Genomic DNA, 14,773 nt, shown 5'->3' with positions numbered 1-14,773 from the left:
AATAACAATACCTATGACATCTATTTAGAGATCCAAGATGGCGGGTGTGACTTTTTCATTAAAATCAATATTGAGTATCATTATCGAGGTTTTCGGGAGTGTTAATTCCGTATATGACATATGGATACGGCTTCGCTCCTGTCAAATAGTTAGTTTTGGAAAAAGTCGACAATACTCAGTGTCTTCTCTTCAAATATCGGTTGTTACATGTATAAGCACATAATGTCATAATAAGTAGTATTTATATAAATCTTTGTTAATAAAATGAAGGTGTTAAGATAATTTTGAAAAGTAGTTTTTTGGTTTTTCTCGATAAAAAAATCGTTACAAAAAATGTATACCCGAACAATAATTTCTTTATACCTCTAATAGAACTTGAAATTATTAATTTTATAATAAGGAACTTCGTTTCTATCTGGTGTCCCACGACAACAACATTAAATTTCGTGAGGAAAGTATCTAACTATTGCTGTTAACTATTAGGCCCGGTATCCACCAAAGCGGAGAGGAGAGGAGATGTATTTTGATAACCAATCAAATTTCGTTATTTCCACATCTCCTCTGCGCAAAGCTTCGGTGGAAATGTATCAATTGGAGACGAGAGGAGATGTCTCATTTGTATATAGAATGTTATGCCGCGTGGACGTCAAGCGGCGTGGCGGAGCGGAGATGCGTGAAGACGGGCTGGCTTCTCCCCGCGCCTCGCACACCCGTAAGCATTGTTATAAGCACAACTCACATCTCAAATAACCTGATAGCATCGTGGCTTATCTCCTCTCCTCTTTGATTTGGTGGATACCGCCACTAACTAATAGGAACAGCCCACTGACAGACATGTGAAAAAATGGGCAGCAGAGCCTAGCCTGGATTTTACCAATGACACCTCAAACTGAGTTTAACAAAACTCAATTTTACTTAAATAAGTTCAAAGGGTCAGGGCAGTCTCGGTATCGATTAAGGCAAAGCAATTTCTCTAATATATTTTGAGCGCGTACATGAAAACTAGGTTTACATGTCACAAACAATATAATGTATAAAGCTGTCAAAACTGTCATGGATAAGACATGTAATTACAAGATAATTAATAAATGACGTGTGCCTAAAACTAACCGTACTAACTCTTTTGTTGCCTATTTCTCAAACCACAAGAGGAAATCACAGCTATAAAAATCAATCATTTCTTTTTATAGTTCTTTCTAACTTCAATTAGTTAAAAAAAAATTAAAATACTTCAACTCTGACGTTGGCAGAAGCGTCGACACCCAGTCGACGGAGCATGTCATGCAGTGAACATATTTTAATCTCATATACGCTTAGTTTGTGTTTGTGAAATGAATCTTGAAACGGCGAGGACACTATAATCGCCCAAGAATGAGCATGCCGCGTGGTGATCGAATTAAACAAAACAAACTGTATGAAACAAGTGAGGCCAAGAGACCGGTAGTGGAACTATGTGACGGCAGCAAGAGGCGGGCTATAATAACTTTCTTTCTTCCTGTCTCGTGGAGGAATTTACTCTTAAATGGATGGTAGAAGCTTGTAGAAGAAGCTTGTCTCACAAGCGTAACTAAGAAGTGTGTATCTTTGAAGTTGTGTGAACTGTTTCTGAAGTGTGTCCGAATTAATACTCATTTCTATCCCTGCCACCGTCCATCGTTCCCCAACCGTTTCCCAAGCCTCAAACACTTATGCAATTTATTTTCTAAGAACACAATTTTACAAAGCACATGTTAAAAGAAATTTTATACTAACAGATCTTCACACCCTGCTACGAGTACGCAGTAAACCCTTTTTTTATTATCCTCTCCTACCCTATTCTTTATAAAGGAGGCTATATATTACAAAACTGCTAAAATGGTCATACTTTGGACACGTCGTAAAATATAAGTAACTGACCGCATCTACTCAGAATAAAACAAATCCTGGCACAAACAGAGTAAGTTAGAAATCACGTAATTTCATATAAATTGTAACAATGTCTACAACTGCATTATGTTAGATTTATTTATTAACTGGTTGTCTGCTACTAAGTGTAATTTAAGTGTAAATTTAAATATTAAGTGTACTTAGTGAAACTGTTTAAGGAGACATCCTTGTGTCCATATTTCTATTTTTACTTTATCTACTTTATGTTTAAGGATGTATCTGTATTTGTTTCCAAATAAATAAATAAATCTGCACATCTTATAAATGCTTTCTGAAATGGCCAATATTCCTACTTTCTGCTAATATTGACTATACACTAAATACCCGACGAACCCTTTCAGCTGTTGAGAAAGAGCCTTGGAACATAACTTTATACTTGCATACTTCAAAGCGTCGTAATCGCTTTAAAATTAAATGGTGAAATCAGCCCTAAGTATTAGAATGACTTGAACCCACTTGAAATATTGTCGCTCTGGTTATGGGACTTATAAACCTCTAAGTTAAGGCGACACTAAATGCCAGCGACCTTGAGCGATATGAGTTCACGGCTGCCGGCCCGCCATCTATGTAACAAAGCCAAAATTTTCAAAATTCTTGGGTGGAAAACTTATGGTGGCGGGTTATTCACTACTAATCTGAATAAATGAAACTACACAAAAAAGTACAAGCTATAAGAATAACTTTTCTCAGAGAAGTACCAAAAAAAAAGCGTCACGCCATGCCAAAAAACTTGTTTAACTTCAAAGAAAAGTGGTAGTTCAAAAAGGCTCGGCAGTGTTAACTATAACCAACAGCAAGCATTAGCAACCTACCAATAAGACTTAAGGGTATGTGTAACAGGATTAACTAGTGTTCATAGCTCGAAATGCTATACTTTCACCACAAAACTTGTCTAAAAACACCATGTTTGCGTGTTTTCTGCTTACTCTTCGCCTTAAGTCAAATTCGTAACCAAAATTTATGAACCATGCGGGACTCAAACCCTTGACAAACCGTACGAGTGACGTATGGTTCGTAAATCATCGTATGTCCTGTTCAACTCTCTCTCTCTACTTTACAATTGATAACCTGCTCAACCCCAATAATTGCTTATAAGGAAATTGACTAGAGATGTCGCTCTTACAAATTGTTTAGATTTACGGTTTGATCGTTATCGTAGTTCTTATCTACTATACGTATCCTGGCCAAAAATACTGTTACAAAAACAAACAAAATATTTCATTTGAATTTGGAATCTGTCATTTTTATATGATTGTTCATTGAGTTTTCTCATTTTGGCGCCAATTCATTGTAAAATATTTTGCGATATAAAAAAGGAGTGGAGTGATAAAGAAAACAGAATCGCTATGCTTGCATTACACATAGTACGTATGGAGCCAAATGCAATTTTTAAAACTCTCCATAAGCATTCTAATTCTATGGTCATATACAAAACAATGATCTATCCATGGACGAGTAAAAAAAATAAGGACTCTGTGTCAGCTAATATAACAGCGAAGCATCAAAACAAGCCAGTTAACGGCTTGGCACCGTCTTCAAAGCTATCAATATGTAGCACATACAAGTAATAGTATTTAATTAATATTAAAGGTAAAGGTTTGCATAAGAGTTGTATTAAATTAAATTTTTAAGTTATTTGATACTTTTCAGTTTTTGAATTTTGAATTCAGAATGATTTTAAAGGTACCTGTGTCGTGTCGTTCTGGAAACACCATAAAGAAGCTCATTCCACAGCTTCGTTGTACGTGAAAGAATGTTCCTTATTATTATTATTATAAAACTAGCTGACCCGGCAGACTTCCTACTGCATCAATCGATAATTAAAAGACCTAAACTTTTGTACAAAATAAACTTAAAACAAACAAAAGGAATCCTTTTTTAAGTGTCATTACCCGTGTTTTATTGAGGTACTTTATTTTTTACCTCCTTAGAAAGTTAGAAATATTTAAAAATTCTAATTAGTTATTCATTTTAATATATTATTTTTATTTGATTTCTGAAAAGAAAGTAGTCAATTAAGTGGGTATTTTTTTTTGTAAATTAATTAATTAAATGCTCAAAATGTGTGATCCCTCTTGTCTTACGCAAATCGCAAATATTTTAATGAGTCCGCTGCCTGTTGATTTTCTTATAATTTTATGGTGAATACTCGATATGATATGGCACAATTCTGTTTGTAACTCGCCCACGTTCTCGTATCGCTTTTTGTATAGCATATCGCGTATCCCCAAAAGAAGAAATCTAATGGTGTACGGTCCGGGGATCTGGCCGGCCATCTAATCGGTCCATTCGTACCAATCCAAGTAGGAAAACATTCATTTTACGTTGTTCCTTTATTTTAAAATGCTATGTTACTTAAGAAGAGTTATTAGTTTTTGGCCATTCTTTCGATTGGCATCATAAAAGTAGTGGTGTTTTTTTTACATTTCAGTTCGATTCCCAGACGAGGCAAGTATCTTTTAGAAAATCTTTGAATGCAGAAGTACTAACTTTTAAAAATAACATAAAGTCTTCTTTCAGTAAAATAGCCTATCTTCGATATTTAAGGTACTTTCCCTTCATGTCCCATAACTTTGGGACACCCTGTATATTATTTGTAATTAATTAATTTCAATATTTTTATTAAAATTATTTAATTTTATTATTTTTTAAGTTTTATTATTTTGAAAACAAGTTTTTTCACGATTTATACAATTTTAATATGGGAATAAAATTATTTGCCAAGAAGCAATACAAACTGCCTTTACAGACATTGATAAGTTTAAAAATTTGTAAAGAGATCAATTTAAATAAATTATTCTTATTCTAAGTCCAGGTTCTCAGAGTTCTATCGTCCGTAGGTAGGTTAAATACTTCGATTAAATAAATATACTTATCCTACAAAACAATTGAATTTTTCAAAACAAAGGGACAGTTTCAAAGTTCATCCCCTATTAAGGGAATAATTTGCGCGCGTTTCATCCATCCTAACCAGGGCCACAGAGTTACGCACGAAACTCGGTGGCGGTAAGTGCGTAAAAAAGCCTCCATAGCTGTCTCCTTAGTCCTAAGTGATGTTATTGGGAAGCATCTGCAAATAACAGTGCTATTATGATTAAGTTATTAATTAATTAATAATTATTGTTAATTAATTAATTGAGTCATAACCATAGATTTGCAATATACCAGCGCTAAGACAAACAGAGTCCGAGAGAGAATAACAGAGATTCATCAAGATAGAAAAGGTAATCGAATCTATGTTACTGTGACCGATTTTGATTGACAACTCGTAAACAGTCAGCCACGCTTGATAGTAGCTCCTATTGTCAGGTTCTAATTATATGGTGAATATAACCACACAAATAAAATTTGAAAAACATAATTTTATGAACGATGCGGGATTCGAACCCACGACCTCCGGCGTTCCGTGCCGGTGCTCTAACCAACTGAGCTAACCGTTCGAGTACCGCCTTATGAAATTCTGTTTGCTTTGTTCAACTCTCAGGTTGTGGCTTCATCTACAGGATCTACTTTACAGTTGATAACCTTCTCAACCCCAATATTTGCATATTAGGGAATTGACTTGAGATGTCGCTCTTGTAAATCTAAACAATATGTTATGTTTTTAAAGTGATAAACCTCACTTCTAGGATTAATACACAAATTAAATTTGAAAAACAAGGACAAGAACCCGGAGGTCGTGGGTTCGAATCCCGCATCGTTTATAAATCATGTTTTTCAAATTTTATTTTATGCTGGGCTTGTCTGAGAGATCGAATCGGAAATGAGGAGATCCGTAGGGGAACTAAAATCACTGATATAGCGTAGATGATTTATTTATTTAGGCAATCCAAACTGATCAGATTTTCATTTCTGTTTATTTCTATATTGTTTACTAAATAAAATGTATCTGCTAAGGAAGTTGCGAGATATTCCCAATACAAGTGTCCTAAGACAACTTACTGGGAAGTCTCAACCACTAAAAAATGTATATGTAATCTTTGAAATAAACGAAAATTAAAAAAAAAAAGATCACAAGAATTTATAACCTTAAGTCTTAATTTTTTTTTATGGAATAGGAGGACAAACGAGCGTACGGGTCACCTGGTGTTAAGTGATCACCTTTAAGAAAGGTGTACGCGCTTTTTTTGAAGGTACCCATGAAGTAACGTCCCAGAAACACCGCATAAGGAAGCTCATACCACAGCGTTGTAGTACGCGGAAGAAAGCTCATTGAAAACCGCACTGTGGAGGACCGCCACACATCCAGATGGTGGGGATGATACCCTAACTTGTGGCGTGTCGTGCGAAGGTGGAATTCGGCGGCAGGAATCAGGTTAACAGCTCTTCGGAACACTCCCCGTGATAAATGCGGTAGAAGACACACAATGAAGCGACGAATAAGTCTTAATTAAATAACATTTAAATCTTATTTAAACCTTAACACATTCGCACTGCTTGAATAAGATTTTAAAATTAAATCAAAATTTCTAATCTACTTAATTATTTTACTTAGTTCATTAAAAAATCTGGAATCGAAAACATCTATGTCTAATTTGGCTATTTCATTATATGAGCGACACATTCTTTAGGTTTGTAATACGAGGTGTTATTTGAACAAATGTCTAGAGTTTAGGGTTTTGATCTTCGGCCCATTTGTCTAATATTTCAATAACGTATCTCTAGTAACGGATACATTTTTTTCGCCGTTTATTGATAAGATCTTATCTATCCATTGTTATGTCCAATATAGTTATATATATCCATACCATAGCTATCTGTCGAGAGGTTATTGAAATGTAAGTAAGCGTAAAAGGATAGGTTTTCCTACCTCTAGTAAGTTGAACTTAGGATAGATAGGTTATTGAAAACGGCCGTTAGTATTATCATATTAATATTATTGCTAAGCTGAAGTAGCACTTGGCAGGGCACATAGCTTGACGGATAGATGGCCGTTGGGGCAGTAAAGTATTTGAATGGCGAGCACAAACCGAAAGCCGCAGTGTTGGTAAGACCGGAATAGATTTGATGAGGGCTATCCTGCAGGAGTGATCGTCGAGAATAAGATCGAAAATCTTTGTCAAATCCAAATAATCTTTATTCAATTAGACTTTAAATAAGCGCTTTTAAATCGTCACTATAAATATTTCAATTAAATTACTGAATATACCATCTGTTCGGCAACAGTAGAGTACGTTTCACCAGTGGGAGGCTCCTTTGCACAGGATGCCGACTAGATATGGAGACCACAACGGCGCCTATTTCTGCCGTGAAGCAGTAATGTGTATGTGTGTGTGGCGCCGGCGATTACTGGGCAAATGAGACTTAACATGTTATGTCTCTAGATGACGAGCGCAATTGTAGTGCCGCTCAGAATTTTTGGGATTTTTCAAGAATCCTGAGCAGCACTGCATTGTAATGGGCAGGGCGTATTATTCCCTTATTTTTACTAAAAAAAAAGCGTGAGAAGAACATACAAGAAACTCAATGGCTACTATTTTGAAACAATAGAGTATTTTACAATGACTATAATATACACAACAAATTAGTTTAAAAGATGCTGCATTCAATACATGAATCAGGTCCAAAGTTAAAATTGTTTTAAATCTTAAATATTTCATAAAAAGTAATAAATAACAAATTGGATTAATATAAATTATCCTATATTGTATGCATCAACCTTTAGAGTTTGAATTTATCGTTTGTGCAAAATTTCATAGTGATCGGTTGAGTAGTTTAGGCGTAAAAGCAAATAAACTAACTGACATTCGCGTTTATATCTAATGTTAGTAAGGACAATGACGTGTGTAGCTTGATGCACTGACTATAGGTCTAGGTGCACAGCTCTTTTGAATAGCTTTTTTTTAATAACTTATGATGTATTCAGTTCTGCTTTTAAAAACTTTAGTTAGTCGAAAAGTTCGATGACTTTTGTTACGTCACCTTAAAACATTGTAAATGCTGAACATAGATTAAGGTGTGGTCTCCGCCTAGATACTGCAGGCGTAGTTGCAAAGTGCGGCAACTAATACTACGCCCAAGTGGGCGTACTCGAGCCAGTCTCAAACAATGTTGACGTGCCACATGTTCTGTTAAACTTTGCTAATAATTGAAACTAAAATGCCGGGTTGCGTTGTAAAAATAATACTACAATAAATACGAAAGACACTGGGATCACATATTATCAGTAAGTATTTTGTGTTTTATTAATTTCAATGTAAAATAACACGAAGCGTATGTTACAAAATTTGAAAGAAGCCATTGAGTATCAAGATGCCATGCAAACAAGCAGCTAATCTTCATGTTTACAATAAGAAGCTATTGTTCTCAGGTAGTGCGGTATCTAGTTGTAACGCAGCGGAGACCAATCCTTAATCTAAGATGCTGAAATTGAAATTATATGTAGAAAAAAACTCAAGGTAGTATTGTTTGTGGATGACACTTCACTCATATTCAAAGTGAGTAGCTAAGATTTTAAGTCTGACATCGTGTACTGGTTTAGCGCCAAAAAACTAGTGTGAAATCATCATAAAACTAAATATATTAAAAAATGTAGATGAGAATATTTTAATAAACGGAGAGGTGGTAAAACCAGTGGAATCTGCTATATTTCTTGGCATTACTCTTGATTCCAAATTTCAATTTGGAATCAAGTCTGGAATCCATATTGAAGGATTGGCGAATAGACTTAGTTCTGCAGCATATGCGGTTAAAAAAATTAGACAGTTAACTGACATAGATACGGGGCGACCTCTTTACTTTAGTTATTTACATAGTATTATGTCCTATGGTATATTGTTATGGGGCAGTGCAGCCGATATTAACACCGTCTTTGTGCTGCAGAAGAGGGCTATTCGCGCTATTTATAACCTAGGAAAACAAAAAAGTATAAAAATAATTACGTATTTTTATACAATCTAATTCTAGTTACGATTATTGTAATTTTTGGAGTCGGTATCATCCAAGATAGGTTTGTTACTACATACATAGTTATAGGTGAGATGTGCTTGAGTCGTGAGGAGGCGTGAGGCGAAGGCAGGTCGCGGCGAAAGGACACCGATTCCAAAAATAACAATAATCGTAACTAGAATAACATTAATTAATTAGATTGTATAAAAATACGCAATTATTTTTATATTTTTTATTGCACATTATATCTATTGTATTAGAATAGTGTTTTTGAAGGTGGTTGTTTTTTTGTTAATTTTTCTTTAAGAATTGAGATACCTTCAAGGAATTGTCTAAGTTTGTTGCATACGTCATAGTCCACGTGATTACTCCATTTAAATTTATCATCTATTATTAACCCAAGATATGTGTGAGATGTAACTGTTTCCAAGGGTGTGCATTTACATGAGTGATAGTTTTTATGTAGGCAGACATGTTTCTTGGACTATTATGTTTTTGATTGGTATTTTTTAATAAACGGTGATTTTATCAATAAGAGCTTAGTTTTATTTGGATTGAGAACATGGCCTACATCATGACACCACCAGGTAAGCTTATTGACATCCTGTTGTATAAAATCACAAGCCTTTATTGGATCTTCGCCCGCGATTACGAGACAAGTGTCGTCCGCAAACTGGAAACAAGTGGAGTTTTTTATACAATCTTTGATGTTATTGACATATGAAAGAAAGTGAAGCGGCCCTAATACTGAACCTTGAGCGGTGCCCTTTCTCACCATGACTTTCTTACTAAACGTATTATCTATTTTTACTTTGTATGTCCGATTTTTTAAATAGTCACTGCATCATTCCAGTAATGGACCACGGACTCCACAAGAGTCTAACTCCTGAATAAGTTGATTATGACAGAAAGTATTAAAGGCGCGAGAGAAGTCTATGAATAATACTAAAACGTGTTTTTTAAGATTTAAGTGACTGTTTACTTCGTCAGCCAATTTTGATAAAAGGTTTGAAGTACTCTTCCCAGTCTGGAATCCGAATTGATTTTGTTGTAGTACTTCATGTTTCCTGTAAAAACCATGTATTTGTTCACATATAAACTTTTCAACAATTTCATCAATCGATGATAGTATTGTTATGGGTCGATAGGTAGCATAATCACTATGTTTACCTTTTTTAAATATAGGCCTCACACATCTTTCTCTTAATTCATTTGGATAATGACTTTTGCTTACAGTGCAATTAAATAGGTTTGCAATAGCCATGGAGACATCTCTTACAATTAATTTAATAACTGATACCTTAATACCACCCAGATCAGGTGCCTTACGTGAGTTTAAGTTTTTTGTAATTTTAATGACCGAATCGCTTTTTTAAAAAAGATACTAGAATCAGTGGTTGTCGGCAATTATTTTGTTAATAAAGTTTTATGTTGCATGTTGGAATAATATCATTCACTATATTATCAAAGCTTTTCGCAAAGTTATCTGCAATGATTTCAGTATGCAACCCTTGCGGATTTAATGCCTTAAGAATTTCTGAATCAATAGATGATGACACACGACCTAACACTTGGTTTATTATTTGGTAATTTTTTTGTATTTCTTAAGTTATTACTAATTTCTTTTAGGTGTTATGAGATTTTTACAGCTTTCAAAACCTTGTGTATCTTGTTACGAACTTTATTATATTCTAATCTTAATTTAGAATTTGCGAAAGAGTTTCTCACGCTTTTTACAAAGTTCATTGATACTATTATCGATCCAAGGCAGCTTAAATTTATTTTTACCATAATCTAAGCCTATCCTTTTTTTTAGTACTTGTAGCCGCTTTGTTAGCATTATGAAAGGATCGACAAACAAAATTACAATTACAACATGGTCCAAAAACATGTACATGACAAAATATCATATAAGCTTATTATAACATAAATGATATTCTTAATTATGCCACAGACTCTAAAATAAAATTGTATTTTTTTTTTTTAAGAAAAAAAAGCAAGCCCGCTGAGTTCTTCTCAGGTCTCAAACTACCATCCTATCAAAATTGGTAGTGTATCTATTTTGAAAGGTTGGTAGTTTTTGACGTTCAATAAGTGATTTTAAATCCTATTTTGAATATAAAAAAAAATTGAATTTATTGAATTTATGGATGGTACTTAAATATTTTTGTTATGATATAATATATCATAACATATTATGCTCGTTGACCTCAATACAGCTTCCCAAGGAGTAGCTCTCAAAATGAACATTGACAAGACGAAGATCATGTCAAATGTTCATGTCGCACCTATTCCCGTAACAGTTTGGAACTGTACAATCGAAATTGTTGACGAGGAGGAGATGTTCTACCTTGGACAAATAATCCATCCAGTTGGGCAGGTCCAGTTTCGGTTAAGAGTTCATTCATCGAATACAACTGGGATGGGCAGCGTTCGGTAAGCTCCGTAAAATCTTCTCGTGCCAAATACCAGGATCTGAAGACGAAGACGAAGATTTTCAACCAGTTTGTGTTGACAGTTACGATACGCATACGTGATCGCTAACTATGGGCCTGATTAGAAAGCTTATGGTCGCTCAGAGGGCAATGAAGAGGGCTATGCTCGGAGTTTCCCGGCGAAATCGAATCTGATATAGAGAGATCCGTGGTAGAAACAAAGTTACCGACATAGCCTAAATGATTGGAAAACTGAAGTGGCAGTGGGCAGAGCACATAGCTCGACGGACAGATGTCCGTTGGGGCAGTAAAGTCCTCGGATGGCGACTACGTACAGGAAGACGCAGATCGCCGGTATACGTTGGATGAGGGTAGCGCAGGACAGATCATCGTGGATATCTTTGGGGGAGGCCTTTGTCCAGCAGTGGACGTCTTTTGGCTGATGATGATGTTGATGATGATGATGATGATGATGAATGAGTGTCGTTTGACGGCCTATTGATTTTTGGTTCTGGTTTATAGTATTTTTTATGCGATTACGGGACGAGACGAACAGGACGTTCAACTGATAGTAATTGATACACCCTGCCCATTACAATGTAGTGCCGCTCAGGATTCTTGAAAACCCAAAAACTCTGAGCAGTACAACAATTGCGATCGTCACCATGAGACATAAGATGCTAAGTCTCATTTGCCCAGTAATTTGACTAGCTACGGCGCCCTTCAGACTGAAACACAGTAATGCTTACACAGACAACTACATAGTAAGTAAATATCTCGAAACACGAAACTTGAACTTGAAACTTGAAGGGCAGGTGCCTAAGGTTAAGCAAGCACGTCATTGGTACAATATAATACAGATTAATTACAACATAATAAACAACTGTATCAATAGACATCTGTATATACTTATCAATTTGTCTGTGCAAATGTTTGTTTAACATTACTACCAATTGTTGTCTTAATTTATTATTTAATCGATTGTTTCGATTTGGCTTCCGATATACTACGACTTAATTTTGTTAGTAGATATTAGTCCGTCAGTAACTCAACACTTATTTCTGGCGAAAGAGTTTTCAAATAATTTCAGTTGTAACTCTGTCTTTGGGCAATAATTACTTCAGGCTTACACAATGTAATAATTAACTAATTTATCTACACCCATGCTTTAAATCCTCTATTAAAGATTCTATAACAGTTAACTTCTTGCCAACATTAAAACACCCAATGTCCTAATAACCATTACATCATCCAAACGAGTGTTGTAATGAAATTCAGTACAACTTTATAACATCCGTTTTCATAATTACACTCCTTTGGATGATATTATGGTTACCAGGACTGGCTTTTTTAATGTTAGCAGTAAGCTAACTGTTACAGAATCTTTTATAGAGGATTCATATTATGGGTATAGATAAAGTCTTGTATGCAACTGTTGATAATTAGGTATTAAAACACTCATGTGATACTATTACCAACTATTATGAACCCACATTCGTGTTTTAAAACCCTTTATTACACAACAGTTGGATAAATAACTTTTTATTTAACCATAACAAATCTTGTAAGTATCGTCGGGAGTATAATATGTAGGGTTTGTATGGTATGGAAAACATTGATGTACTGCAGCAGTATACAACAGTGATTTTGAAAAGGTGTTAATAAAATCAATTATACATACCTATATCGTGAGAATTTTCAAAAATATTTCAATATGTTATGTTTTTAAAACGATAACCCTCACTTCTGGGATATATACACAAATAAAATTTGAAAAACAAAATTTTATGAATGATCTGATGAACGAACAAACCTATGAGTTGAACAAAGCATACAAGATTTTATGACGATACGTCACTCGAACGGTTGGCTCAGTTGGAAAGTAAGAAGAGTAAGAGTACGCGTATGGATCGCGGGAGGTCGTGGGTTCGATTTCCGCATTGTTTATAAAATTTTGTTTTCAGTTTTTATTTGTGTATTTATCCCAGAAGTGAGGGTTATCACTTTAAAAACATAACAACTTGTTTAGATTTGCAAGAGCGACATCTCAAGTCTATTTTCCTTATATGGAAATATTGGGGTTGAGCAGGTTATCAACTGTAAAGTAGATCCTGTAGATGAACCCACAACCTGAGAGTTGAACAAAGCATACAAGATTGTATGACGATTGTATACGAACACGAGAGGTCGAGGATTCAAGTCACGCATAATTTACATACAAGAAGGGTGCGAGTGTACCGTCGGCGCGGAAATACTGAAAGGCTCAGGTGCATTCAGGAAGTTCATCCATACAGCGGCTCAACAGTTATGGTATGGGCGGGTATTATGAAGAACAGGCGAACTGAGCTCGTTTTTGTAAATGGAAACATGAACGCTGAAAATTACGTTGAGGATATTCTCAGACCTTATGTCCATCCATTTGCACAAACCTTTGCCTCCGATTTTACGTTAATGCATGACAATGCGCGTTCACATACAGCTAGGCGAACCAGTCAATACTTGGCAACGGAGAACGTACGAGTATTGCCCTGGCCTGCACAATCGCCAGACCTCAACCCCATCGAGCACGCATGGGACATGCTCCAGAGACGTGTTTTGAAGGACTTGGACAGAGTGACAACAACCCAACAGCTGAAGGATTTGCTACAATTCCATTGGGAGCGAATACCGCAAGATGACATAAACAGTCTCATTAATTCAATGAATAATCGTTGCCGACAAGTTCTGAATAGCAGAGGAGGCCATAATCTGTATTAAATTATCCTATTCCTTCACAATAAATTAATTTTCTTTAGAAATTTCATTTTGTCAAAAAAAATTTTAGTTGCTTATGTACCTTAGTTTCTGCAGTATACCTATTCTAATATTGTTAATTTCTGTTATTAAAAGAAATTATAAAGACAATAGCTGTTATTTTTACATCATAGGACCCTAAAAATATTATTTTAAATATAAAATACAACATTATAATGTGAAAAACCATCCTAAAATTTTAATTAGTATATGTTGGTTAGCCCTTTTTGATGTGTGTATTTTAACAAAAAAACAACCGACTTCAAAAACACTATTTTAAAACAATAGATATAATATGCACTAAAAAGTATAAAAATAATTGCGTATTTTTATACAATCTAATTAATTAATCTAATTCTAGTTACGATTATTGTAATTTTTGGAGTCGGTGACATCCAAGATAGGTTTGTAACTATATACATAGTTAAAGGTGAGATGTGCTTGAGTTGTGAAGAGGCGAGAGTTGGTCGCGGCGGAAGGACACTGATTCCAAAAATGACCATAATCATAACTAGAATTAGATTAATTAATTAGACTGTATAAAAATACGTCGTTAAGGAGTCCCTTTGATTATCATATTCGACTACGACATTTACTTGACCACAGTTATTTTATGGTAGATGACTTAAATATCCGGATAGCATAAATAAGATTCGGCCGAGTAGATATCGTTGATTTGCTCCTAAGAATTGAAGAGTTCCGTTACCTTGTCATGGATTCCGTAATCAGAA

At 35.0% G+C, this 14,773-nt stretch overlaps 1 long non-coding RNA gene across 1 annotated transcript; it reads left to right on the top strand.

Moving 5' to 3' along the window:
* Positions 1–12,357: 12,357 nt before the first annotated feature.
* On the top strand, positions 12,358–14,153 carry LOC126966213 (uncharacterized). The gene is made up of 2 exons (XR_007729699.1): positions 12,358–12,904; positions 13,279–14,153. It is a non-coding gene; the product is annotated as an uncharacterized LOC126966213 (long non-coding RNA).
* The last annotated feature ends 620 nt before the right edge of the window (positions 14,154–14,773 follow it).

The sequence above is a fragment of the Leptidea sinapis genome, chromosome 9, assembly GCF_905404315.1.
Source record: "Leptidea sinapis chromosome 9, ilLepSina1.1, whole genome shotgun sequence".
NCBI lineage: Eukaryota > Metazoa > Arthropoda > Insecta > Lepidoptera > Pieridae > Leptidea > Leptidea sinapis.
This window is presented reverse-complemented; position numbering and strand designations above follow the sequence as displayed.